At 32.4% G+C, this 25,693-nt stretch overlaps 2 long non-coding RNA genes across 4 annotated transcripts in view; one reads left to right on the plus strand and one right to left on the minus strand.

Annotated features, from left to right (window-relative positions):
• LOC146993172 (uncharacterized) overlaps positions 1-7,800 on the minus strand; it is an 880,419-nt gene extending 872,619 nt beyond the window's left edge. The window contains exon 1 of one of the 2 annotated variants that reach the window (XR_015038634.1): positions 7,707-7,800. This is a non-coding gene — a long non-coding RNA (uncharacterized LOC146993172). The remainder of the gene's footprint in view (positions 1-7,706) is intronic. The other variant, XR_015038635.1, reaches the window with a different exon arrangement.
• LOC146993178 (uncharacterized) overlaps positions 1-25,693 on the plus strand; it is an 880,479-nt gene that overhangs the window by 397,479 nt on the left and 457,307 nt on the right. The gene's annotated exons all lie outside the window — the stretch shown is intronic.

A 25,693-nucleotide genomic window follows, 5' to 3' on the forward strand; every position in this document is an offset into this window, starting at 1 on the left:
AGTTTAAATATTCTTCACAAAATTCCATTTCTCAGCACACACCATCACAATTAATTTAATCAGTTTCCAAATAAAAATTAAATTCAGTATGTCGCAGAGTAAGTACCAGAAGTAGAACTGCATGAAACACACAAGAACATATGCATATTTAGCCAATCACTATTCATTTCTAACTGTTAATGATTGAATAAAAGAAAATACAAGTATAAAATTCTATGAATAAAAGAACAGTTACACTAAAGAAATTTTTTTTAATATATATTACATCTTAATTCTATACAATTATTCTTTTGTTTTTCACTTGCTCTTGACATTAGTTGATGACAGCTGATTCATATCAGAAATATTGTTCCTTATAAAAAAAATACACACATAAATTTTATGTTTTATTATATAGAAAAATCTATGTACTCTTCTGTTATAGGGACTGGATTCAGAAATGTATGTATGTGTGTATGCACTTTTATATGTGTGTTTATATACAAACATACATGCATACGTACATATATACGTGCATATGTGAACGCATTTATACATACATTTCTGAATTCGGTCCTGATAACAGAAGTGTACCAAATTTTGCCGCAGTTGTTAAATGAATAGTCTAAGGTAAAATGTTTATGGTTTATTTGATTACAGTAAAGCTTGCTCAGGCTCATCTATACCTAAGGGTGTAGATGATGCCCTTGTGTAGTGCTTTCGATTGAAAACTGGCACACATTAATATTACATGTGTATAATCAGCTATGAAATATACACCAAGAAACTGAAATTGTCAACAGTAATTTAGTATACTTTATTCTGTGTTACATACGAATAGTACATTGTTTTTGGACAAAGCTATATAAAGCATACACAATCAACCTCATTCAAATACTAAATATTTAAGTATTTTCTGATTATCCAACACCTAGTTTCAGCATTTTATAAAAGTGTTAGGTTTTTTTTTTATGCATTCCTTGTACACGTGCGACCAAAGACAGTGCATACAAATGGTTATATTATACAAATGGTTATGATTTTATAGTTAACCGTTATTTTGCTGGCAAATGCCTTTTTTATAATAATTATTAGAATTCTGGAGTCTATGTACTTATAAGAAAGAAAGCGTCGTCTTTCTTTCAAAATACAATGTTTTCCGTAAGAATAAAGAATAAAAAATGTGCATTATATGAAATTGTACTTTTTAAATGATCAAATTTCTACCAAAGTGCTTTTAATATTTTGTGATGGATGGAATTCTCTTATGAAAATTATGTTATGGTACTTGAAATGGTTTCTTGTTTGCTTAAGAATTTTAACCAGATAATGAAGCTCTTACAACAAATTTTATCTGATTAATGTAATTTATGCCTTTTTTTTAAATGAAATGGCTGTTGTATATAATGATTGTAGTTGTTTATCTAAGAGGTGTGTTATATTTTCCCATGAAACTGTTATGGCATACTAAAATTCATTTGATAATTTTTTTTTTTTTTTTTTTTGTATTATACTTCTGTTGCAAAGATATTAAGGTATATTGATGATTATCTTCAAACTCCTAATATTTTTACTCAACCTTCGACCATTTTGGGCAAACATAAACTGATAACAATGTATGTTAGCCCCAATAATGGATAAACATGATATCGAAACATACTCATAAATTCTCGTTGGTTTCTTATAGCACTGAGAAATTTTTAATAAACCACTTTTACCTCTTGATTATCGAACCAAATAAATTTCCCCAAATTTCAACAAGTTTCAGTATATAATTTTTCAAAGTTTTTTATATGCTATAGCTGTATAGTTTCTGTTGATCATGTAACTCAAAAAGAAATATATGTTTCTCCAAATATATGTCAGAATAATTTTTGTAAGAACAATATTTCCATCAATCTTCTTGACTGACAGGAAAAGATATGTGTAGATAATGTGTAAAGTTATTATAGCATAAAGACATGGCACCAATTTTACAACAAATCTGAAATTTTTTTTTGTGTGTCTTTCTTTACTCTAAATGCTATAATTTATTCAGGAAATTTAAATAATTCTTTGGCATAATGTAATTTATATCATCTATGTTGCTATAATTCTGTTTCAGTACAAGACCATTATGTCAGTGTAAGATTTTGTAAGTGGAGACTTGGTTTCTAATCTTTGTGTAATATAATACGGAGAAGCTCTTACTGTGAATTTTGATATGTATAATTTATTCTTGTATTAGATTGAAATGGACTCGGTGTTTTCATTTAGGATGTTTCCAAAGAGTTAGTTCAGTGTTTCATATTCAAAGATGATGAAGTTCATACAATGTTAATCATTAATAGACTTATCACAGACCTTTTTAATAGACTTATTCTTAAATTTTTTGTTCAGACATAATGTTACTAATTAAAAACTGCATTAGAAAAGCAAATCTGGTTAAAAGAAAACTTCAGTTATTTTTAAAATTGATATTTTATATTTAAATGCTTTTGTTAATATAAAAACAACAATAAACGCATTTCTAAATAATAAGGTTATTAAGAATCCTTAAGAAAATTTGGAACATTTATAAAGGTTTGCAAGGTGAAAACATCGATTTTGTTATCAATCACATGGATTTGACGTTTTGAGTATGCTCCTGCTGGATTGGTAGAAGCTTGGTGATCCTGTTATGAACAAATCTTAACAGATAAAGATATAACATGTGAATATGGAATCTAAAGGAAAGGTAAGGTTAGATTAGGGTCTTTGAATATGACTAAGCACATTGGTTATCAGCCTGAAGAAGAATGCTTTATGAAGAACTTTATAGGGGAAACTCGCTTGTATTCGAAAAAAAAAAAAAAACTGCACTGCTTGTTCACCCGGATTTGAGATGAGATTGAACTATCAGTTTTAACCACTCGTAGGACAAATCTAAAGAAAATGCTTGTAATATTATGTAATCAAAAATTAACTACACGTTATATGGCAGGATTGCTTTATAGTACTGAGTACTGAGGTAGAAAATACTTAATCTGCTTTTTTTTTTTTTTTGAAGTGTTTGGTAATGGTATTATTCATTTCATGTATTTTCTATAATACATATAGAACACTAATATTTCTTTTACAAGTGTCTTTTTTTCATTTTTAAGTGGTTTGCTTGTTGATATTCTCAAAATTGCATCTGATAAGTAGTGCTATTATGTATATAATAGCCAGTGCTTAAAATGCATCAGAGCCCAGCACCGGTACTTCTCAATTTTTAAAATAAATTACAATTCTAGCTGGAGCGCACCGGAGCCCTAACTAAGATGAAGTCCGGTACTTCATTTTACAAAACTGAACTACAATTTCAAGGGGAAAAAGTAGAATTCCTAACGTTTTAGTTTAACAATAAGCAGATCTTGCAATACTCAATTTCCCTAGAAATGCGAACTAATGAGAACATGAGACATTCAAGTAAAGTCCCCTCACTGATATTCGGAAACCTTTCCTTTTAGGAATGGCACTAAATTTGGGGGACTTGAGTAGGAACGCGTAAATTTCTCGCCATGCTATCGTATCTAGTGTATTGTTATCGATGGTTAGAGTTAGTTATCCTCGCAGGAAGGAAAATTTGTGTTCTTAAATGTGCGTAAAGTGACAACGAGTACAATAAGAGTGAAATACTGCAATAAATGGCTCATTGTTCTATACATCGTCTTGTCACAGTATCCACAAGTGTAACCAAATACGGGGAGCGAAAAGTGTAACCAGTAACTTTACATTCATCCTTAGGATTCAGATTGAGGACTCATTTTACCCGTGTCACACATCCGTTTAATGCCTATAATTATATCAACAAAAAGCCGCGGTCAAAGAAAACATTCTCTCTCACCAAGATTTCCCTCATTTTTAGTTTCCACCCTCTCATACGCTAACACCATCATTTTCTTTTGCCCTGTTTTCAGCATTATCTGAATTTTCATCAGCTATACTTTATAAATTTTAATTATTACTTTATATTATTTTAATAATATTTAATTTTTGTGATGATAAAAGAAGTTTTTTCACCCTACGATCAGAGCTTAAATTGGGCCGGAGCTCCCCGGATCCCGGCTCCGATGCTTCTTAGTTTTTGTAAAAAATCATAATTCCAGCCGGAGTGCACCAGAGCTCTAAACAAGAAGGATGCTGCACTTGTAATTGAATATTGTAATTGAATAACAATTTCAGTAGGAATTCTATCTTGAAAATTTTATTTTTAGCAATAAATTTATATTAAAAATCGCTTATTAAATTGAAATTTATCTGTTTACATTTAATTTAATTTTAAATATTTAATTACTTTAATCTTTATTTATTAAATCTTTCAATAAATAATTAACTAATTATCTAATAGCTATCAATTAAATTGTAATTAATTATATATAATTATTGATTAAATAGCATTTAATAAACAATAATTAAGTAGATATTAATTAATTTGATAATAACTGACTATTGAATTTTAAAATTATTAATTAGTTTAATAGTCGTTTTATTTATTTACTCTTGTTCCCTATTTGCTGACGGTCTTCCATAGGGCTTCGGCACTTCTAATTTTAGAAATTAAGCTAAATAGCTATATATTATGTATAAATTATAATATAATGTATAACATATAATGCTATGTATTATGTGTGCTATTATGTATGTATAAATACAATAAACGCATATATAGATCAATATATTTTTAGTATATAATGATTCAAAATAAATTTTATGGAAAAAAAACACACTTTTGACAGCAAAGAATTTCTGGACATTCCAAGTTAAATACATATGAAATCATTTGCTTACATTCAGTGAACGTTAAAATCAAAACAGCGACACAATGCTTACAACAGCCAGCAATTCCTCCTTTACATGAACAAGAAATTTAAAAAAAAAATAAATAAATTATTTTTCCTTTTCCAACAATGAAATGTCCGTCGATTTCATGCGATCATTACACTATAGAACTTACCCTTCAATAGGAAGTCAAAATTTGTACATTGGGTTTTTCAAGTAAAATTCCGTGCTTTACCAAATGATGCGCTTTTTAAAATTCTCTCTGCTTCAGTAATATAGCGAGAATTTACGCCTCCTTGAACAAAATCAAACATTTCGCAAAAGCTAAGCAACTCCATTTTTGGATGGACGAAGTCAGATCACAAATCAAAATACAGGTTTTAACCGCCATACCTACATGCGAATTTAATCGCAGATAAAAAGATAAGGAAAAGTAGTAGAAAATATCATATCTAGAGCTTTAGCAACTTTCCACACAGAATGGTCGGTGTGCGAAAGACTTTCAATGAAGTTATCCCAGCAATCCAGCAAAAAAGATTGCAAATATGTTAATTCTACTGATCTAGAAATAGAAATAATTGGTTTTCATCCTAATTAAGATGAAGAATATCACAAAAAGCCATTTGAATAGTCCTAGATCAGAAAAATCATGAACTGTTAAACTTTCAAAAAGATAAATTCCTCCTTTCGACCTACTGAAAAATGTGAAAGAGGATTTTCAACAACAAAATTGTTAAAATCAATGTTCAGATACAGAATAACAAACAAACATCCGGACGATTGCATGGATTTAGCAATAACATCGCATGTACCAGAGGTAGAAAAAAAAACTCTCAGAAGAAATGCAATGTTAAATTTCACATTAAAATACGATTTCCCTGTATTTAATTTTCATCTTGCTGAATTTTTTTGTAAATAATACAAAGAGTATACCTTTTCTTTAAGATATTATACCACACATTTTTATACTTTGTGTAATGCACTTATAACTGAAATATTAAAAGTGCAATATATAATTGCAGCTAGCCAAAATTTTATAAACTTAAAATTGGCTCCCATTAAGTTAAAGTTGTTAATAACTGCACCAAGGGAAGGAATGCAATTTTATTTCTTTGTCTGTATTTGGTTTCATTTTCATATAGAAAGAGTTAAAAATAGGTTACCTAGGTAACAAAATTTAAACACACATTTTCAGGAAAAATTACAAAATAACAGATTTTGTTTCCCTGAAGACGCAACACCTCACTATTCCAGCAATGATACAGACTGCATACTGTCATAGAGAAATTCCTTTCTTAAACAGGGGATTCATATACTTTAATCTGTTTTTACACAAGTACTGTTTATGACTAATCCATGGTCCAGGAGTAAAATACTTTATAGTACACCCATCTAAATTTTTATTATTTCCGGACATCTGTATAGACTGTTTACCTATCACGACTAAACTCCCAATCTACATTCCAAATAACTCATACCATTCTTCAAGTCATATTTCGTAGTCTATCATTTTTAATACGGCAGGTACTTGCTGAGCGCAGACTTGTAAAGCGTGATTTTCCGTATAGCAGTACCTTAAAGGATCCCATTTTATTTGTCCACTGCTAGAATTTCATTCATACGTGGTGCAACATTCATCCATCAACACCGGAAAGAATTTGTCTGCTACTTTAAACAATTTCCATCGACTGAAAATGAAGTCCGAAAAATCTTACAAATTTCAAAAGCAATCGATGCCGAAGAATTTTCACATATGGAAGACAGAGACGTCAAACAATGAATCAGAAAATTACAAAAGAAGAATTGGGTACTTATAAAACCCCTTGATAATAAAAGCGCTCATTATGAAGAAGAGCTTTTAACTGAAGATAAGAAGAAGAAATTGTTAAATAACACAAAAAGCAATGTCTGATCTTCTAGCGAAGAATTACCCAATTAAAGAAAAAACATGTGCTCTTTACAGCGGCACGCATACAGTTGCACCAATCATTCTTATAAGGAAAAGACATCAGCTTTCTCAAAAAATATTTCTGTCATGCATTTGCCAAGAGAACGGAAAGAAGTCCAAAACAAACTTTCAGAGTGCTTTGCAAAACAAAGTGGAAAGTTATTCTGCAGAATTTTACTTCGATAATAATAAAACATCTCTGATTTGATGTCAAAACGAATTTTTATTTGTGAAATCAATTTTAAATAGATCTTCGCAAATAGGTTCATAAAACTTCCCAATATGCCAAAATAGTTCAGATTAAGGGAAAAATTTAATAAAGTATGCTTAACACAACTATTAAAAAGCACATTTTGAGCAGCCTTAACAGAAGACAATTTGGCCCCACTAACTTTCATTACGAGTACACATTAAATTTTTATTTACATTTCTTTTTTGTTCAACATTTTACTTTCAATGGTTTTAAGAGAAACAGCACTTGATAGACAGACTCTAAATTCGGAAAAAACTGAAACAAAATTGGTTTATACACAGGCAGAGTATACACTGACCTGCTGGGAAGAGAAGACCCCGTTGGACAAGGAAAATATTAGGCCAGACAGAGAGGAAAATGCTTAGCCTCCTTCTCGTAATGCGAAAGGAGGCCACTTAGAAAAAATTAAACTACAGCAGTAATTTTGAAACCACTAAGAAGCAACAGAACTCTAACAAATTTCAGGCTTCTGATAATTATAGTGTGATTAACAGTTCACCCTCACTTCGAATATTACAATACAATATAAAGAAAGAACCAATTCAGACACTTCAATATGGAATTCAAAACCTAAGAAATTAATGCATAGACGCTACACTAAATATTAAAAAATAATGTGAAGCGTTCACGTAAAATAAATAAGTAGTAAAACTCCAATATAAAGCAACATGTGAAAAGGGACCAACAAATTATAACATTCAAGCTTTTCTAGTGAAAATAAAGTTAATATAAAACAAGATTTACCAGCCACAGATGTCTTTTTGCTCTGCACTATTTCTCCGTTCTTTTTCTTTCATGATATGTTCTGCAATCCAAGAGTGCACAAAAATGATGACAAATTACACTAGAAGAGGCCAAGGGGGGGGAGGAATCATTAGATTTTAACTACTTTGAAATTAAAGAATATCTATACACAAAGAGAAATATCTAATATTGTTTCTTAATATATAAAACTTCGAAAGTAGCCTTCTTTGTTTTAAATTCCAGCAATGTGCTACATTGTTACAAAAATCATGATTGCAGTCGATAGAAAAGCAAATGATTTTCCTTATACGACAGGTGTACAGTAAGCGAAAGAGCTTTTTAATGTATGGGTACAACATGAACAATGAAAGAAAAAAAAAATTATACAGTTATTACACATACACAGAATAAAATGGATAATAATCTTCGAGAAAAGTAAATAATTTTAGCGCAGGTACAAAAATGGCACCGAAAGTCAAAAAGCAGGTAATTTTAAATGACAAATAAACAAAATAAACTTTACTGTTAGCTTTGAAGCAGGTGTTATATATAAAACTATCTTAATTCACACACAGAATTAGTGACATAACAGATCAAAAAGAGTAAGAATCAAACTCGCAATATATTGACATTAAAAGAGCTATACATATATACTTATTTTTTTTTTTTGAAAGGGCTCAAAAACACCATTCTAAAAACAGATTTCGAAAAACATCTTGGAAACAAAAGTCATAAACCATAAAATAAATATTTTATTTAGAATTTTAATGCAAGAAACGTTTCTAATTTTAAGTTCTTTACTTAGGTACACTCATCCATGAGAGAGGACAGCTTAGTCCAATGTACAAGAAATTATCCTGTAATATTACCACGTCACTTTAATGAAATTATAGCAATATTTCACTCAGGGAAAGAACATATTGTCTAGCTGCCCAAGTTCGAGCCCAGCTTTAATACAGCAAGCGAAAACACATCAAATGCCATTGAATGATATACCATTTTGAAATGTTGCAAAAAATTTAAATAAAATTTCGTGAATGAGCTATTGCAATTACCTATATACTAAAATTTTGACCAAAAATTCAACAAAACTAACATACTCTTTTTTTCTTTCGAAGGAATCAAAGTCATATACTAATGTAGGGATGCTCAACTTATTGTACTATAAAACCTAAACATAGGAATGAAATTTTGTCAGCTATGTGAGATGTCCAATACCGAGAAATTCCATAAATTGTAGATTAGAACGTAGCTCTCAAAACACATGAAAGGTAAAACACAATTCAAATACTTTACTTTTAGTCTTGAAGCAGATGTTCTATATTAAACTGTCTTAGCTCACATACAGAATTAGTAATATAATAGCTCAAAATGTTGTAAGAACCAAACACGCATTATATAAACATTAAAAAAAAATCTACATACATTTATTAGTGTTACGAGGGTTTATTCTGAAATATAATAATGTCACTTTCAGTGAAATGATAGAAATTTTCACTCAGGGAAGGGACATTCTGTCTGGCTGCCTGGGTTCCATACCAGCTTCTGTTACAAAAGTTTCATAGAAGAATTTTAAAAATCTAGAAATGAAACTTATGAAGAAATTATTGTCCATAATGGGTTCTATGATTTAGTCATTCTTACAGACATAATAACTAAAATCTTAAACTTGAGGGGGGGGAGAGAACTAAACTAAAGGTTTTGAATTTAAGGGTATTTTAAATTAATTTTAAATCAGAATAATTTTTGTAAAAATATTACACAAATATAAGGAATATACATTTTTACCATAATGCAATGTACATTTTGCCACTTTGAAAATCTGGAGAACTAAAGCGTGAAATATAAGAAAACTGAAACAAACATTTGGAAAATCTCATCGAGCTTAAATTAGTTTCTAAATTAGATGTTTTGAGTGTATTTAAAATTAGGCCAACTACTACGTTCACTTCAAACCCATTACATAAGACTAGTATTTAAGAAAAATGGTAAAAGATTGCAAATATGTTAACAATTCTACTGATCTAGAAATAGAAATAATTGGTTTTCATCCTAATCAAGATGAAGAATATCACAAAAAGCCATTTGAATAGTCCTAGATCAGAAAAATAATGAACTGTTAAACTTTTAAAAAGATAAATTCCTGCTTTCGATCTATTTAAAAATGTGAAAGAGGATTTTCAACAACAAACGTGTTAAAATCAATGTTCAGATACAGAATAACAAACAAACATCCGGACGACTGCACGGATTTAGCAATAACATCGCATTTACCAGAGGGAGAAAAAAAACTCTCAGAAGAAATGCAATGTTAAATTTCACATTAAAATATAATTTCCCTGTATTTAATTTTCATCTTGCTGGATTTTTTTGAAAATAATACAAAGAGTATACCTTTTCTTTAAGATATTATACCACACATTTTTATACTTTGTGTAATGCACTTATAACTGAAATATTAAAAGTGAAATATATAATTGCAGCTAGCCAAAATTTTATAAACTTAAAATTGGCTTCCATTAAGTTAAAGTTGTTAATAACTGCACCAAGGGAAGGAATGCAATTTTATTTCTTTGTTTGTATTTGGTTTCATTCCAAATGTTTGTTTCAGTTTTCTTATATTTCACGCTTTAGTTCTCCAGATTTTCAAAGTGGCAAAATGTACATTGCATTATGGTAAAAATGTATATTCTTTATATTTGTGTAATATTTTTACAAAATTAATTCTGATTTAAAATTAATTAAAAACAACCTTAAATTCAAAAACTTTAGTTTAGTTCTCTCCGCCCCCCTCAAGTTTAAGATTTTAGTTATTATGTCTGTAAGAATGACTAAATCATAGAACCAATTATGGACAATAATTTCTTCATAAGTTTCATTTCTAGATTTTTAAAATTCTTCTATGAAACTTTTGTAACAGAAGCTGGTATGGAACCCAGGCAGCCAGACAGAATGTCCCTTCCCTGAGTGAAAATTTCTATCATTTCACTGAAAGTGACATTATTATATTTCAGAATAAACCCTCGTAACACTAATAAATGTATGTAGATTTTTTTTTAATGTTTATATAATGCGTGTTTGGTTCTTACAACATTTTGAGCTAATATATTACTAATTCTGTATGTGAGCTAAGACAGTTTAATATAGAACATCTGCTTCAAGACTAAAAGAAAAGTATATGAATTGTGTTTTACCTTTCGTGTGTTTTGAGAGGTACGTTCTAATCTACAATTTATGGAATTTCTCGGTATTGGACATCTCACATAGCTGACAAAATTTCATTCCTATGTTTAGGTTTTATAGTACAATAAGTTGAGCATCCCTACATTAGTATATGACTTTGATTCCTTCGAAAGAAAAAAAGAGTATCTTAGTTTTGTTGAATTTTTGGTTAAAATTTTAGTATATAGGTAATTGCAATAGCTCATTCACGAAATTTTATTAAAATTTTTTGCAACATTTCAAAATGGTATATCATTCAATGGCATTTGATGTGTTTTGGCTTGCTGTATTAAAGCTGGGCTCGAACCCGGGCAGCTAGACAATATGTTCTTTTCCTGAGTGAAATATTGCTATAATTGCATTAAAGTGACGTGGTAATATTACAGGATAATTTCTTGTACATTGGACTAAGCTGTCCTTTCTCATGGATGAGTGTACCTAAGTAAAGAACTTAAAATTAGAAACGGTTTTTGCGTTAAAATTCTGAATGAAATATTTATTTTATGGTTTATGACTTTTCTTTCCAAGATGTTTTTCGAAATCTGTTTTTAGAATGGTGTTTTTGAGCCCTTTCAAAAAAAAAAAAAAATAAATAAATAAATAAATAAAAATAAGTATATTTGTATAGCTCTTTTAATGTCAATATATTGCGAGTTTGATTCTTACTCTTTTTTGATCTGTTATGTCACTAATTCTGTGTGTGAATTAAGATAGTTTTATATATAACACCTGCTTCAAAGCTAACAGTAAAGTTTATTTTGTTTATTTGTCATTTAAAATTACCTTCTTATTGACTTTCGGTGCCATCTTTGTACCTGCGCTAAAATTATTTACTTTTCTCGAAGATCATTATCCCTTTTATTCTGTGTATCTGTAATAACTGTATAATTTTTTTTCTTTCATTGTTCATGTTGTACCCATACATTAAAAACCTCTTTCGCTTACTGTACACCTGTCGTATAAGGAAAATCATTTGCTATTCTATCGACTGCAATCATGATTTTTGTAACAATGTAGCAGATTGCTGGAATTTAAAACAAAGAAGGCTACTTTCGAAGTTTTATATATTAAGAAACAATATTAGATATTTATCTTTGTGTATAGATATTCTTTAATTTCAAAGTAGTTAAAATCTAATGATTCCTTCCCCCCCCCCCCTTGGCCTCTTCTAGTGTAATTTGTCATCATTTTTGTGCACTTTTGGATTCCAGAACATATCATGAAAGAAAAAGAACGGAGAAATAGTGCAGAGCAAAAAGACGTCTGTGGCTGGTAAATCTTGTTTTATATTAACTTTATTTTCACTAGAAAAGCTTGAATGTTATAATTTGTAGGTCCCTTTTCACATGTTGCTTTATATTGGAGTTTTACTACTTATTTATTTTACGTGAACGCTTCACATTATGTTTTAATATTTAGTGTAGCGTCTATGCATTAATTTCTTAGGTTTTGAATTCCATATTGAAGTGTCTGAATTGGTTCTTTCTTTATATTGTATTGTAATATTCGAAGTGAGGTTGAACTGTTAATCACACTATAATTATCAGAAGCCTGAAATTTGTTAGAGTTCTGTTGCTTCTTAGTGGTTTCAAAATTACTGCTGTAATGTAATTTTTTCCCAAGTGGCCTCCTTTCGCATTACGAGGAGGAGGCTATGAATTTTCCTCTCTGTCTGGCCTAATATTTTCCTTGTCCAACGGTGTCTTGTCTTCCCAACAGGTCAGTGTAATTGCACTGCCTGTGTAGAAACCAATTTTTTTTCAGTTTTTTCCGAATTTAGAGTCTCTCTATCAAGTGCTGTTTCTCTTAAAACCAATGAAAGTTAAATGTTGAACAAAAAAAAAAAAGAAACGTAAATAAAAATTTATTTAGGAAGTTATTTGGCTTAATTTTAAACACACTCAAAACATCTAATTGAGAAACTAATTTAAGCTCGATGAGATTTTCCAAATGTTTGTTTCAGTTTTCTTTTATTTCGCGCTTTAGTTCTCCACATTTTCAAAGTGACAAATCGTAGATTACATTATAGTAAAAATGTATATTCCTTCAATTTGTGTAATATTTTCACAAAATTAATTTTGTTTTAAAATGAGTTTATAATACCCTTTACCCCGTTCAGTACAGGCGTGTGATCATATGTGCATCAGCAGCGAACATTACCTCAAATCCCTTTATGTTACGAGGGCCATCCAGGAAGTAGATTACGTTTCCGTCTGTGTCCGCTACAATATTAGAACAAAGAGTATTATAATAGTATTATGAATTAAATAATTATAAAGCATACCAATTATATTTTTTATAAATTGCATCAATAATAGTCAAGATGTCTGAACTAGACTGGAAAATTGAATATAGTTCACTGCCGTGCAAAAGATTATTCCGAATGAAAGTGTGTTAAAGTGTGCTAGAAATATTTTTGGTTAATTAAAGTAATCATGTAAATGTTTGCAGAAATTAATAGTTAAATTTAAAAAAAGGTTAGCATGAAATCTATTATAACAACATTACTATGCGTTTGGAACACTGACGTATGAATTGTAAAAAAATTTAAATTATTATGCTAAGAAGTTTTTTCTAAAATTTATCTAGAAGGAAAGAATTAAGATAACAGTACTGCAAACTAATGTAATTAATCAGGCCTCTCAGTAAATAAAAGCTTATTTTTTTAACCAAAAACTAAAAATTGGGATGCAAAAGTTTGTGTAATATACTTGGAAATATCTGAACATATAATTAATTAGAAACGTACAATTAAATTAATAACAAGCTAATTAACAGTAACATTAAGCTTAATTTCATTCTATCTGAAACAAGCAATCGATCAGGAGCACCGCATAACTGAAGTTTTATTGCTATTTTACGTAGATTTGCGTAGAAAATAAATATCTGCACTTGTGAAACAAGTGAATAATATACTGATGGTCAACAGGAATTAAAATACAGTGGTTAAAAATATAACTCCTTGTCAGAAGGTATGCAAAGTTACCATAGCTACAGAAATTGAATGATTATGGAAAACTCATAAAGTTAAGCGCTACAGTGTGGAAAGAATATTCTGGAATAAACATGTTAAGAAAATTAGATGGAGAAATAATCCTTAATTTATTGATATCCATATAAACTCTATGCTTGTAGAGACATTAGGATTTTTTTGGAGCAGGAAAGATGAAAAATAAGCAACGCCTTTGCCGGGAATCGAACCACGGATCTCTGAAATACCGGCTCAGTGTGCTGAGCACTACACCACGAAGGCACGTTAGGAAAGCGGGATAAATACCTTATATACTCCCCTTTTTAAAGGGCGACTGGGGTTTTTAAGGGGACCCAATCGCGAAATCCTGGGTGTGTAGAATCCTTTTAGTTCGGGCGCCACTGTAGAGACATTAGAATTAATTGGAAGCAGGCAAGATGACGCAAACCCTTCGCCGGGAATTGAACCACGGAGGTCTGAAATAAGGCTCAGTGTGCTGACCACTACACCACGAAGGCACGCTAGGAAAGCGGGAGAAATACCTTATATGCTTTTGGAAAAGGTTACAATAAATTTGGACCGAGGTATCAATCATCGAATATGAGTTAATTTCTTTCGTTATTTTTTCTTATTAAAGGGATTTGTAAAAAGATATGCTAAGGTAAAGGTGAAAATTTTTTCAATATTTTAAAGATTAAATTAAAAATATATTTTTGCTTCATGAATTGAAACTTTTACGATGCATTTTTACACAGTAAATGAGTGTAAAAAAAGAAAGAGCTGCGGGAATTTCTTGGATTAGAAACACGGGTCGAACTACCAATGTTTAGTGACTTTTCCGATTGATCAAAAGATCATTTGAAATTAGGTTTTTTTTTTTTTTTTTTTTTTTTTTTTTCCATGTGTGTGTGTGTGTGTGTGTGTATGCAAGTAAAGGAAATTCGCTGAACACTGGTAGTTCGGTCCGAGGTTCAAATCCCGCGAACGGGCTGGCTGCATGGGCGTTTTCGTGGTTTTCCCCATGCGTAACGTGTATACGAGCCAGTTTCCCTTAGAAAGTCCTCCACGAAGGCATCCCTCCCCTTAGGCAGATAGCCCTCGTGTGCTTTGCCATAATTAAATACACCATATTAAATACACCTTTTAATCGTTAAGAAAGCATTGCAAAATATGTTTTAAGTTGGGAAAATACAGCGAGCAGCCCAGCTGTAAAAACCGCTGCAAACTGGTAACTCGTTCCAGATTCGAGCACCTCGAACGTATTGGCTACGGATTATTTTCGTAGTTTTCCCATCTGTAACGTGGATACTAGCCAGTTTCCTTTAGAATGTACCTCACGGGCATTAATCCTTGCCTTGAAGTACCTAATGACGGAGCACGAAATGAGTAATTAAATAAAAAATAAATAATCTGCAAAACAACTTTAAAAATTTGATCTCCTGTCTGTGATGAAAGTTCATGCTCCTGTTCTTTTATTTATTTATTTATTTTAGTCCAAAGGAGTAATTTGCTCACAAGGACTATTAATTTCGTTTTGGAATTTTGCGTCGAAAACTTTAAAAGGCTGTATCACTTTTTAAATCGTTGCCACCACATATTATTTCCCTGTATTATATTTAAAGAAATTAAATAATGAAGAATCTGCATAAAGGTACGTATGTTTCTCGCATTGTGATAAAACAATGGTACCTAGAGCCATAAAAATTTCAATAACGTAATCTTCCGTAGAATATGGGCATGTGGAAGCCCTAATTTGAATTTGAAATTTGTTTTGTTATCGATTTCATATTTTGCAACACGTCAACGAATTTTTGATTAAAAAAACTAAACGATTTAAAAGCTAGCAATGGTAACACTCTAAGAAGGATTTAAGGGAAAAAAAAAAACTTTTTGTTTCCAGAGCGCGAGACTGTGTATCGAAAGGACCTTCTTTCTCAAACACTGTTATTAATAACGTAATAACACAATAATTAATAATGCAATTAAGACCGAAAATTTTCTTCACAATAAATTTTACGAAATAATTATAGATGCTTCTTTATATGTATTTTCACTCATACAAGGCAATCCACATTATCTGGGCTAATCGGGATTTTACACTTTTCGGACTAATCGGGAATGAAAACGTGATTAAACAAAACTTAATTGTTACAAAACGTGTATAAAATATTTATCTGGGCAGACAATAACGCGAGTTAATTAATTCAGATTTAAATAATTTTGTTGCTTATGATAATTTCCCCTTTGCAATACATAATTTAGCGTGCTTTTAAGTTATTCACCCAAGGTCAATATTTCTTTCGGATCAAGACTGTTTCGGTCCTGTTCTTATGGCGGAAGTATTTAAATTATTTTCATACGTTTGCTCTAAGAATCAAAATATTTTGAAAATAAGCATAATCAAGAAATGATTTTTTTTTCTATATCTCAATAGAAATATTTAAAAAAAATCTAATCTATATTTGCCATTTGCACAACCTATTGGATATTTGTATTAAATATGCACACAAAAAATATTAGATTAAAAATTGGTTGCCATTTTAATTAGCAAAATTTAAGTTATAATACTTTAATTCTAAAATTTAGTGTGAGATTTGGCCCTGTTTGAGATAGATCAATTTCGTTACGTCTGGTCTTAGTTCGATTAGTTTTAACCATAAGTTAGGATCCAATTTTAATTTTGTTCTGTATTTATTTTTCAAGTACAACATGGAAGAAATGGTCTAGTGGTTAGCGTCGCTGACTGCCGAATGTCCCGGGTTCTAATCCCGGAGATTGGAAGGCATGGCAGTTTGTAAATGTATAGTGTCGGTGCGGCATGGCGGCAGTCTAATTATGCGGCGAGCCGAAAGTCCTCTCGTGTAGTTTGGTGGAAAGGGAGAGGGTAGTAGACCCTCGGGCCCGTCCCCCGGTGTGCTCTCCATCAAAATTTGGGGCGGACCGTTCCTTGCCACGAGGTATTTCGTGCGCTTGGGTTGATGTTACGGCAACTGAGCATAAGTAACAACAACAGGAGCTTTCAAGTGATACCTGGGAACAGACCGCCCTCTTAGCATGCTTTTGTGGTGTAGTGGTCATCACGCAACCGTATCCAGCTCTTATATGCCTTCCAGTAATTTCGAGAAGTGGAAGGTACTAGAGATTTCTCAGTGCCCGGCGTAAAACTGTCGAGAACAGAGAGAGCGTCATTTTCTATTTTAGCATCACTATTTTAGAAAAATAAAGCGTTCAGAAAGAACGAGGAATGTTTTGTATACGGAGATGTTTAACCGATTTACGAAAACATTATTTATAATGTATTTTGTCAGGTAAGGATGAAAGAAAGGAATAATTAATTACAATAGAAATATTAAATTAATTTTTAATATATTTCCTAGAAATCGAGCAAAATAAAGACTGAAATTTTCCAGAAAATCGTGTTTGTCTTGGAGACCATTTGGCATATCTTCTGCCAGAGATGCACGGGTCATGATAGAACCCTCGCCCTCCTTGTGCTTCATGAATGATGTCTTTTTCAACTGGAAGTGAAAGGGAAGCTTTTGGTGTTGTGCCATGTGATGGTGTTAATAACTTTACTCTTTGGTGTCGAAGAGTTCAAGCTGTATTTACTGCAAGGGAATTGGATACATTTTTGGAAACGGAAGCAATTGCGGACAGAGTTGCAGATGTTTTGAAATTGAAAAAGGCTTATGCCTTAATACTTGTGCTTCTAAGTGATAATGTTATTGCTTCTCTTTAACGTGAAGACACGGCATGTAAAATATGGAAGAACCTACAAGCTACGTATAGCGCTAAAGGAGCAGTGAATCAAAATTTAACACGTGTTTACGTGCTACCATAAGGAATGAGACTGCATATCGAATTGCATATTATGCTTGGTTGGTAATCTACGCGTCTCAGGATCTGAAGTAAGCGACTTTGATGTTATTATTTACATTTTAATGTCATTGCCAAAGGAATATGAAAATGTTAAGGCATCACTAGAAAATCAACCAAGTGATAATTTGAGTTTGGATTTTGTTACAAGCAGTCTTATTGATTGTGAATCTCTTATGTTTGATTATAAAAGTAAAAATAAGTTTTCTAAACCAAATACAGACAACTCTGTTTTTATTAGTGCTCTTAAAGAATTGTTTTGTATTTATTGTAAAAGAAAAGGCCATTCTGTTAGATTTTGTAGAAAAAAGAACTGCGTCTGTCATAACTGTGGGAAAACTGGTCATTTCAAAAGTGAATGTTTTGATAATTCTAAAAAGTAGACAAATTCAAATAGTAATAAGTATGCATCCCCTGCAATATCTTTTATGGCTGGAAATCTTGTGCATGATCAATTTATTATTGATTCTGGTGCAACTTCTCATATCTCTTCTCACAAGGAATGGTTTACCTCAATTAAGCCTAAGACTGGAACTGTTAAGTGCGCGTCTAAGTCAGCGGTTTCAGAAGTGGAAGAAATTGATGATATTTGCGGTAAAACTAATAATGGTGTTGAAATAATGTTAAAAGATGTTCTTTACGTTCCAAAATTAAGCGGACAATTAATTTCTGTCAAAAATATTGAAACAATAGGTTTGGCCGTGATTTTTAAAAATGAAATAGTTTATATTGAAAACAAAAACAAGTGTTGCCAAAAGGATATCGGTACAATTTAGCTCCGAATTATCTCTTTGGGAGACCAAGTACGAGTAATTTGGTACAATGGAAAGAGAAACCTGTTTCATACCTGTGAGGACACTGGAGTATGAAACTCCGTGGCATGCTAGATTTGCACTGGGGATAGTTGCAGCCGGTCGTGTAGCCTTACGGTTTTGTAAAGTGTTGTTTTGAGAAAGATTAACGGAGGGGCTTGAACGTTTATTGGATTTTGATGAGACATTCTTGGAGTTTTTTTTTTTTTTTTTTTTTGCTTATTATTTAGCTTATTTTTTATTTATTTATTTATTTATTTTTTTGCTTAAGTATTATCACATAAAGTAAATATTTGCTGCAAGCCTCATGTAAAAACCGACACACTCAATAAAAGTATAACTATGTCGTCTTGAACAATCGAACTTTTACTAATTAATATATTTTTAAATTATGTATTTTTAATTTAATTTATTTGAGATCTCGAATTATATAATTGCTTTTAATACCTTTAACTTGCTCTCAACATTTAGCAAATGATAGAAATTTCAACCAACTTTTAATTTAAAGCTTCAGTGATTTTGATAAGTGCCAGTGTATCACATTTCGTTTATTATCAAATCAAATAAAGAAAGAAAGGAGCTGAACGAAAACCCACATCAAATTCCGTTTCTAGTTACACAGTCAACCCAAACCAAAATAACCAAACTAAAAATCAACAGAAAAAAAACCATCAGAACAGTAATAGAGGGACTAATAGTAACTTCTCTTTTTGAGGCTAGAAATTATATTGTTAAACACAAGCTTAGAAATGCACCTTGACTGGACCCTTCCTCCAAATGTATGATCAAAGACATTCCCTCTAAATTCGTCTTTTTCAATAATAATGATACCTAATAATTAATTTTATGTACAAATTAACAATTAGCATTATGATTTTCATAATAATGTTCATTGCTAATAAACGATATCACTATTTTCCAGAAATTTAGAAACGCGACTTAATATTGCCTAATCGAAACCTGGTCAAAGCCATTAGAACCCTCAAAATTACAGACCTAGTAGACCTGTCTTCGTTATCAAATTATACGAACTCATGTTGCTTGAACGTTTTAATGTTTTCCATCGAAAACTAAATATCAATATTGATAAAAAGTTTGAATTCGAGACAAAAAATACTACACAACTCACCAGCTCTTCGAACTGTGGAGCATATTCATGAAGCAACAAAATGCTTTAAATTTAAATTTTTGTATATGTATATAAATACATACTATGTAAGAAATGTAAATAATTTATTAATATATAACGAAAGAGAAGCAAGCTTACACAGTTTTGGTGTATGAAAACCCAGATAAAATTATTATTTTTAAGTTATGCGTTTTAATTTTGGAAGAAGTATGTGAAACTGAATTTTTCGACGTAAGTTTTGATTCGAAGAAAAGAATTTTACAATGAAATATAATCCAAGAAATTGCTAACCACCAGTTTTTTCGTAATCTCTTGTGATATAAGTAATTTAAAATCACTTTTGCTAACATGACAGACAGTTGTTTTCTGTGATTTTTTTTAATGAAACTGTTTTGTGCTTTTGCAGCAAAGCGGTGGTAATGTAATATAGGTTAGCTCATAATTTCCTTTGTAATTGGCTTGTCTATATATAACGTGTGTGGCTGGAATATTTGCTTTTTAGCTAGATGCTGTTTAAACTGCTTTTAGCTTACACATGCAGTCCCCCTATTTTTCGGAATTTTGATTTGGAACATGAGTGATGGCAATTCAATTAATTTAAAGTTGACGGAAATTGTAACAAAAACCTATAACCAATTTGAGAGTTGGAAAAATGAAGTTAGGCCAGATACTGAGTTATGTTTTATTCTGTAGTTTATATAACGCGAAACGGAATGATTTATCATTCAACCCAGTCAAATAACAGTAGAGATTATTACATATTTTCTGAAAATATAAATTGAGATTTCTAACAGGATTTGCTGTATTTAACATGCAGGCGATTTTCGGCGTTTAATAAACGAATGCCGGTTATTATTGAAATGATGATTAATAATGCTAAGAATCGTCAACAGGATTCAAACGCTCTAGATCAGATAGCTAAACACTATCTTTTTCGGGAAAGATGCCTTCGAGAAGGTCTTTCTGAGACTATCTGATTCGTCTTCCTGTTGTGCATGAAACAAAAATATAACACAAAAATTAAGATCACACAGAAAGCCCTTTCGCCTGGACTCAAACTCTTGTCACACACCAGTATTTGGCGGTCTCTACCACTCGGCGACATGGTGAATACGCCGTCTTTAAAACTGTTTGTGTTTTTTGTTAAAACAGTTTTGAAATTCTTCCTGCACGATTCTATGTGCCATTAATACAGTAAATGTTTCCCAAGCGCGACGTTTCTTGAATACTGCACTGTCCGTAGGGAAAATTAGCGTTGAGCACGGTTCCCTCTTTATGGAAAAATTGTTACAATTCGTTTGCATAGAATGCACCCAATCGTGATGTTATTAACGATTAACAGTGTATGAATATTGAGCTACATATTTCTAGCACTTCGCAAATTAAATGGAAGCAATTTAGATAACACGAATATGCGATATCGCTTTCCGAAGTTTCATGTTATGGAAGGGTACTGCAAAGAATTGGAGGGTTATCTGCTTATATCGAGGGTTCTTCATTGGAGGATTTTCACTGAGTTAATTTATGTTATTTAGATGTGGCAAAGCGCATAACTATATTTAGGGACTTGAGTTGTAAAATGCATCTTTAGTCAAATATTTACCTAATGCTATAAGGTATTTTCTCCGTCATTCATCCATGCCTTCCTGGTGTAACTGGCACACTCGGGGCGTATTCGAGAGATGCAGGCTCGAGTCCCGGCGACAGCTTTGCTCATTTTTCACGTCTTCTCCTTCATAAAAACCTAATTACTCTACAGTGCGACACATCCGCATTTGATTCGCTTTGTATAAAAACGAGGTCAATCCTTCGAAATCTAATTGTTGGGATTTATTTCATCGAAAATTAAGGACTGACACGAATGACGTTTTATAACTGAAAATACTCCACTATAAATGGCTAAAACTTTAAAGCATGAAATATGACTCAAATATTTTCAGCTAAGTTTCATATCATGAATCCTAATTTAGTTGAAGTTATTAATGCTGTAATATAGGTTACCATTAAAGCATATAAGTCAATTATTTCATAGAATAACTAGTTATTTCATGAATTAACAAGCCAAGTCAATTACTGTGTACAATAGATTAATTAATAAGTCTCCCAACAGGGATAGTGGTTAGTGAAGCTGACTGCCGTATCGTTCTGTAATCTAAATCAGCCATAAAAATTAATTCAATTTTCAAAGCAAAAAGAATAAAGTGTTCTTTTTATTTTCCCAGGATTTCGACAACAGTCAATGAGCAACAGGATATTAATAGTCTTCGGATGTTTTCGGGATTTTGCAATTTTTAATAGATAATAAAACAAAATTTAAATATTTCAGGTTACGTATGATTATGTATCGCGCGTAGGATCAAATTAAAATCATAAACATTTCGTTATCATCTGCTGTTACTAGAGTTACTAATTTAATTCCATTCCTTTTAGTATTTCCTGTAGAAATATGGCTTGTTTCATATAATTTGTAACGGTAATTTTCCAATCGTTCCCTTACCCTCAGGGGGCTCACTTTTGTGAGTACGGGTGTGGCAATCCCGAGGTACCCTAGCCCTTCAGGGGATCATCTTGTTGATGAGACGGGTGTCACGATCCTGGAGCCCCAGTGATCTATCCTCTTTTCCGTCTCCTCTCCTCTTGACTAGAACTTTTTCCCTTCCCTTCTCCCTTGTGGTTTCTCTCTACGGAGTTTGGGGCTCGTCACGAGAGGCTGGAACAGACCTTGTTTCTAGTTTTCGAGTGGCGAGAAAACTGCCCACGTGTTTGCCGTGCGTGGAGACCCGTGTCGCTGGAAAGGAGGGTCCTGGTAGTTGAGGGGCGAGGTACTGTCCCGAACACACTGCTTTGGCCTCTGCTTCAGCTAAACGGGTGTCAATCGGGTGTCAATCGGCTGGTCACTAGTCCTTGTGTCAGTGGCTTGGGGTCAAGCTCTCGGGAGTACCTGCTTTCGGGAAAGCCGACTGTGGGGCTTCAGTTTGCGTATAGGTCCGGCTAGCCCTAACACAGGAATCTGTGTTCCCTTGTTGGGCTCCGTGGTGGGCGGGGCCGTCGGACCCGAATCTTTCTTCTCTTCAATATGGCTTCTTCACACATATAATTAATTAAAGATTTCGAGGTCAGTCCAGTTACTCAAATCACTCCAGTCACTCAACCTAGTTCTGAAACGTCTACTGCTAAACCAGTCATTCAACCTATTTCTGAAACGTCTACTGCTAAACCAGTCACTCAACCTAGTTCTGAAAAGTCTACTGCAAAAAAATTACGTACAGATACAAATGAAAAAAATCATAACAATAGTCCCCGTTTCCTAGTCATCTCTAGTCCTGGCGAAATGCATAAGATGTCTCCTTTCGTAATAAACAAACACATCCAGTTTTGTATTGGTGAGCCGAGAAATATAAAGCGTCTCCGATCCGGAGACTTGCTTATTGATACAACCTCAGCCACCCAGTCTGCTTCTTTACTTCAAATAACTAAACATTGGCAAGCAAATGTCACTGTAACAGCACATAAGACACTGAATTATTGTCGTGGCGTAATATCGGAATTCGACCTTCTGTATGTTCCTGAAGAAGAGATCGTTTCCGAGCTATCCGACCAAAATGTCTGCGGTGCTAGGCGGATCAAGATGCGTAAGGAAGGTAAGTTGATCGATACGAAACACGTGATCCTTACCTTCAACACGCCTGATCTGCCTAAGAATATTAAGGCCGGATATTTAAATTGTCCTGTAAGACCTTATATTCCCAACCCTATGCGATGCTTCCAATGCCAGCGTTTCGGCCATTCTAAGACGTCTTGTCGTGGCAGCCTCGCATGCGCCCGATGCTCACAGATTGGCCACGATTCTGAAAATTGTACCGCTGCGCCTCTTTGTATATATTGCAAGGGTGAGCACCCAGCATTTTCACGCCTCTGCCCAAAATGGAAATTGGAAAAAGAAGTGCAAACTGCAAAGGTTACGAGAAACATCTCATATGCCGAAGCCAGAAGATTAGTCCAAAGCACACAGCTACGACCAAATACATCTTACGCCAATGCTCTTAAAAGATCTCGCACAGTTGCCTACCAAACATCAGTTAGTATGCAGACTCCACCAATTAAAACTCAACAGACTACAAACAACAAGAAGAAAGAAAAGCCAAACCAAACAGTACAAAATAAAGAAATAGTAATTCAAAGCAAACCCAAAACTACCACACGAAAAGAAACAAATAAAAATAGATAACAGTACGAACGTCGTTTACGAATTTCTGTGACCCTAGTTGTCAATTTATGACGTTCTAAAGATATTACACGATTCATCAGTTTCCTTGCAATAGCATTTAACACCAAAGATAAAGAATAATCTAGTCTCTTTATCACCTTTGCATTACCATGTTCATACTTAAGCTGCTTGTGCCACCTTTCAACTTTCATGTTTGTATTTACCCCTAATCCAATTCGATAGCAATAGGCCCATTTCTCAGGCTGAGACATATAATTTTTGTAGAAATATTCTCCAAAAGCTTTTGTTTCTTCATTAGACAAACAGCTGGTGACAAAGATATCCGAAATTCTTTTGAAAGACACTATGTCAATTTCGTGCATTATTTGCACTAACTCATTTGCAATTTTTAACCTTAAGTCACTGTTTTTTATTTTAGATAAGTTTTTATTCCATGCTCTGCGAACATGCCAGCTACACAAAAGACACTTATCAACTTAACCAAAAACTTGACACCATGCATTATAAAATGCCGGAGCATCGTCTGACATGAAAACCTTAGGTTTAAGATTAGGAACTCTATCTTTAATAGCTGAAAAAAATGGTATAAAAGTTTGTGCTGTTATTTTTGATGAATACAAAATAGCAACAGGAAAACCTTCATGATTATCATCATTGACAAGTACAGAAGTTAATTGAAATCCATACTGATTCATACCATGAGTAGAGTCTATCATAATACAGCTGCTGTTTAATTCCAGCAACCTAAGTTGGGCACCATTCATAACCCCTAAAAGGAAATCATCCCTTGATACACCTTGAAAACCTGGCAGTTCGTCACCAACTTTCTTGTACAACAAAATTGGACAACCAGATTCAGCTTTCATTTTCTGGACTTTTAAGTCCACCGATACTGCATCATTAGTGTCAAAAACAATTTCATTATTTACCTGAATACCTCTAGAAATATTTTGTAAATCTTTTAAGTGAGTAACACCAATTCTTTTTGTTGATGAATAACTACTTTGAATGGACATTAAAATCTTTTCTTTTGGAATACCTTGCTGCATCATACCTGCTAATTTAGATTTTTCAGTTTTTGAGAGCAGCAATTTCCCAACTTCATGCCTATGACCAACATGCACTGATTGGTAACTAACTTTAATTTCAAAAATATCCCCGATCTCTTTCTCTGACACTTTTATTTCAGCAGGACATGTTTTCCCTATTTTAATTGAACCTCCACATTTCATGTGACGTATTCTGTCAGTTTTTATTTTACATGAACCACTTCTATTACATAAGAAATAACTACGAATTGTCCCATCTGCCAAACGTTTAGTCGTCCGTTTGGCAAAAAAGGACTGACTACTTTTTTCAACATCTTCTTTCCAATTTTCGAATTCAGATTTAGAATGAAAAATAAGTTCCTGAAAATTTAACCTTATATCTGTATGGACAGAATCTATGTGGTCATGCAACTCTTTCATAGAAGTAAACCTTTCATTACACAGAGTACAATCTCTTTCATTATAAGTTTCCAACTTATGTTCAGAATGAAAATTTCTTATGTGTCTATATAAATTACTTTTAACAGAAAATGAGCAGTCACAAGAAGCACAACAAAACCTAGAACTTATCGATGACATATTAGTATATAAAATATTCTTAGTGTTATTAGTTTAACAACATAAGAACTCTGTAGTTATCAGAAAAATACAAATGGCAATCTAAATAGGAACACTTGAAAAAACAGTAATATTTAGATGA

The sequence above is a fragment of the Stegodyphus dumicola genome, chromosome X1, assembly GCF_044657685.1.
Source record: "Stegodyphus dumicola isolate Sdum_Otavi_A_Nest chromosome X1, ASM4465768v1".
In the NCBI taxonomy this organism is placed as follows: domain Eukaryota; kingdom Metazoa; phylum Arthropoda; class Arachnida; order Araneae; family Eresidae; genus Stegodyphus; species Stegodyphus dumicola.